The sequence below is a fragment of the Bombus huntii genome, unplaced genomic scaffold (assembly GCF_024542735.1).
Source record: "Bombus huntii isolate Logan2020A unplaced genomic scaffold, iyBomHunt1.1 ctg00000064.1, whole genome shotgun sequence".
Lineage (NCBI taxonomy): Eukaryota > Metazoa > Arthropoda > Insecta > Hymenoptera > Apidae > Bombus > Bombus huntii.
In genome coordinates, this window is record NW_026099324.1 from 130,632 (window position 1) to 134,914 (window position 4,283).

The 4,283-nt window shown below is 41.7% G+C and overlaps 1 pseudogene; it reads left to right on the forward strand.

Annotated features, from left to right (window-relative positions):
- The first annotated feature begins 459 nt into the window (after positions 1 to 459).
- LOC126876129 (5S ribosomal RNA) lies at positions 460 to 577 on the forward strand (annotated as a pseudogene).
- The last annotated feature ends 3,706 nt before the right edge of the window (positions 578 to 4,283 follow it).

A 4,283-nucleotide genomic window follows, 5' to 3' on the forward strand; every position in this document is an offset into this window, starting at 1 on the left:
TCAAGAAATAAAAACCAATAGCAACCCGACGCTACCGGGTTTTGCCTTTACGACTCAAGAAATAACCTTTATGCCAACCAAGGCTGGAGAACAGCCTTTGTGCGGATACACCCTGTTATCCATAGAACACCCCAAGCTCTTTCTCCTAGAAACGACTAAAGGAAATACATTTATACGCAAACGTAAAACAGCAGTCGAAAATTTGGATATATTCGCATACGTTAACTCAAAATTCATTTACGTAGAGAAACTGTCAGAAGGCAAATAACGGCACTCTATCAGGATATATTGACACTAAGATGCATCTCGGAAAAGAAAATAATAGAGAATGCATTAAGTCTAGCAACTATATTACCTGGTGAATTTGCGTATGCAATAACCAAAACTCCAGGACACATGGCTTTGGTCGCAGGAGAAGCAGTACACATAGTTAAATGCATTCCAGTTCAAGTGAAAGTAGCCAACGCCCTGGCCGCGCTGAGTGCACTCGTTCCCGTTAGATCACGAAAGTTAAGCAGCGGCGTGCAGGGATAGTACTTGGATGGGTGATCGCCTGGGATTCCGTGTGGCGTTGGCGAAGTGCGCCGGGCGCGCCGCGCCCACCATGGGGTTCGGGCTTGGGCGCTTGGCCTCGGGGCCGCCAAGCAGTCCGGTAGGGAAACCGGGCTGCCTGGCACGGCGGCTCCGGCGACGAGGCGCGATGTGACAATGGCCACACGCCGTCCCATCAGCGGGGGAGGCCCCGTTGCGACGTTCACAGCAGTTCCCGGGCCTCTCTCGATCGCAGCCGGGACGGTTATCAGAAGCGGCCTGGCGTCCGTGCCGATTTCCTTCACGTAAAATATATATAAAAAAAAAGTTATTTTTCACATAGTTGACTCATTGCTGATCGATCAAGATGGAATCTTGCGATCCGAATTTTTCCCAGGATGCAAGGCTCGTTTGGATTACGAGCGAAAACATATCAAGTGGGGAAATATTTATATCCTCTTCGATACAAGAAAAAAGATAATCGTGCTGAAACGAAATTCGGTGCCATGTTCGATTAACATTACAAATCCGGAGATAAAAGAGGGATTTATTCCCAAAATCGAACCAATCAAGGGGGTCTATTTTGGTAATGTAGGTGCGAAGAACCATAAGGGACGAGGATATACAAGAATAATAAATACCACATCGAAAGATTACGAATTTATCACACCTACAATGCTAATTAAAGAATTGGAGAACCTCGGCTCGCCGCCTAGCACGACTTGCAAAGCAATTTCAAAATCAAAAGAAAATAGGTTCGACAAAATAATCGAATTATTGCGACTTGAACACTTGAACAAGGAGGAAAGAAAAATCGTCGAAGAATTAATTCGGAGGAATCAAGGTAGATTTCAAATCCCAGGAGATACGTTGGAAGGAACCGAAATTCTAGAGCATCGAATAATCACAACGGACGACATACCGATCAATATTAAACAGTACCGTTATCCACCTGTACATCAAGAAGAGATAAATCGTCAAATTCAAGAATTATTGGATACTGATGTCGTAGAACCATCGATATCTCCATACAATTCTCCGCTATGGATTGTGCCAAAGAAACCAAACTCGCAAGGAAACAAACATTGCAGTCTAGTTATTGATTTTCGAAAGCATAATGATAAAATGTTCGGCGATGCTTATCCGCTCCCCAACACTACAGAGATATTGGATCAATTATGAAGTGCAAAATATTTTTCCACATTCGATTTGGCATCAGGCTTCGGCCAGATTCGAATGACACAGGAGGATGCCCACAAGACTGCATTCTCAACACCATACGGACACTTCCAATTCAAAAGAATGGCCCTTGGATTTCAAAATGCTCCAGCAACATTTCAACGCTTGATGAACTCAGCGTTATCAGGATTGTAAGGAGTAGAACTATTCGTCTATCTGGATGACATAGTGATTTATTCAAGATCTCCTCGCGAACACGAAATTAAATTTAACGAGTTAATGGAAATACTAAATGCAGCCAAATTGCGATTGCAACCCGATAAATGCGAGTTCCTACGACACAAAGTTATTTGGGACACATAATCAGTAAAGATGGTGTAAAACCCGCTCCACAGAAGATCGAAGCCGTATCGAAATTTCCATGACCAAGGAAAGCGAAAAATATCAAACAGTTTTTGGGACTAGCGGGATACTACAGATGATTTATACTTAATTTCTCCAAAATTGCAAAACCATTAACACAACTATTGAACAAAGACATCCCCTTTAAATGGTCGGAGAATCAAGAAAATGCATTCAACAATTTAAAAACAGCGCTAATGACAAAACCTATTCTGCAATATCCGGATTTTTCCAAACACTTTAATCTTACGACAGACGCCTCAGGTTATGCAATAAGCGGCGTAAACAGGATAATCAAGAAGACGAAACTTCAGCAGAAGATAAGCAGCACCCGCGTTTTCCCAGGTAGCATCAAAAGGGAATATTAGAAATTAAGACACAGCGTAAACAAGTGTCACGTCCCGCGTGTAACGTAGACTGAAACCACCAATAGCGAGAGTGAGCGTTCCAATTTGAAATGTAAATAAATTTTAACAATTTGTATAGAAACCAAATTCGAGCCTCACAACCCCCATGGAATAACCCGTCACATGACGACCCCTCCACGGTAGACCTAAATATATGTCAGGTTTACATTAGAATTAGGGTTAGGGGCGTGAAACGAATCTTCGTTTGGGTTACACGTTGTCGTTATGCAATAGAGAAGACATTGACTAGTGGAAATACGATTATTATAGAACCGGACAAGTAACCGTGGTAGTTAGGTACTCGAGAAACTAATGACAATGATCCTAGGTTCAATAACGAATCCGCGGTCGACGGGATGAAAGATGAACGTACTCACAAAATCTAAGTCGGACGCGTAATATTCAGTCGTCGTAAAGGGTTACTCCTTTCATCGATGATATCGCGAGCGAGAATGCCTTTCCCGTCCCGATGATGCCACAGAGGAAAACTATAACGGGGTGTGTCTAAGGACACGAGATCATCGGATTCGTCGAGAAAAGCCTTCGTTCAGAAAGTAAGGGAAATTGGCGTTGCTGCTAATTGGTCAATCTCCATATCAGTGGTTAGAAAAAGATGCTAGCCGCCCTCGAGGGAAAGTTGCTAGTGGGTGACGCCGCTCGTTGAAAAATAGGTCTCCCCTATTTTCCCGTAGTTGGGACAAAGACTGTTTGTCTGTTTGAACGACTTTAGTTGACTAAATCTTAAGATTTATAACGAGCCCTCGAGCTAGCTGAACATGTACTGCGGAGACGCATCGACATGTGGCAATCATCTTACTCGAAGAATAGGGTCTGCGTGTGGCGAACTACGGGACAGAGACCGTTGGAATGTTTACTGTCGAGTGTTACAGCTATTTCCTTTTTAAGGAGAGCTATAGAATTATTCCATGCCTTTGTTAGACAAAGCGTTCATCCCGTGACCGCGAGCCCAAGCTCATTATCACAACTCTCGAACAATTACAATCGGATTGAATAACTACAATTGTTCAATTACAGCTATGGTAGACTCTAGGTTACAATGTTGCGGGATTATCCAAAATTCCAAAGGCTCCGGTGTTCTTTCATCTCCGACATATAAATAAGCGTAGCAACATAGAAGAGAGAGAGGTAATTCCTTAGTTCAGAGTTCCTCAGTTCCCCAGTTCTTGTTAGTCTTGTTAATCGACGTGATTGCATTTGTCAATTTGTAAATTATTGCAAATCTATCAAATTAAAATCTTGTAATTAATAAGAGTGAAAACGTATTGCGAACGATTCGAGTAACTTCGAGTATTTGAAATTTCAACGAGAATTCTGCCAATATCCAATTAAAATATGAATAAACATTTTTTTGTGAAGAATATTTGTCTAATAATATAATAGGAGTAAGCGAACATTTATTTTCACCAACTTTAATCCTCTCCCGTGCCAGTACTCCTGCGCGTAGCAGGTTAGCCGAAACGTGGAGTTTAATTGTCAATCGCATTAAATAACAGACAACACTACAATTTAATCTGAATTCAAAAATTAACGGCAACACAACCAAAACGAGCCAAACAAAACGTAACACAAGACAACCAAGAAAACGAAACCTCAGCTTAACAACAATCGTAGTTGGATGAGTGTATGATTCTCTAGAGGAGCAGACTTTCGATTGAAATTTATTTCGATTAAAAATTACAAAATATGGAATACTTGTAAGAGTGCTATGTGAAGCTCTTACAGGATGCTCTTACATATGCAACT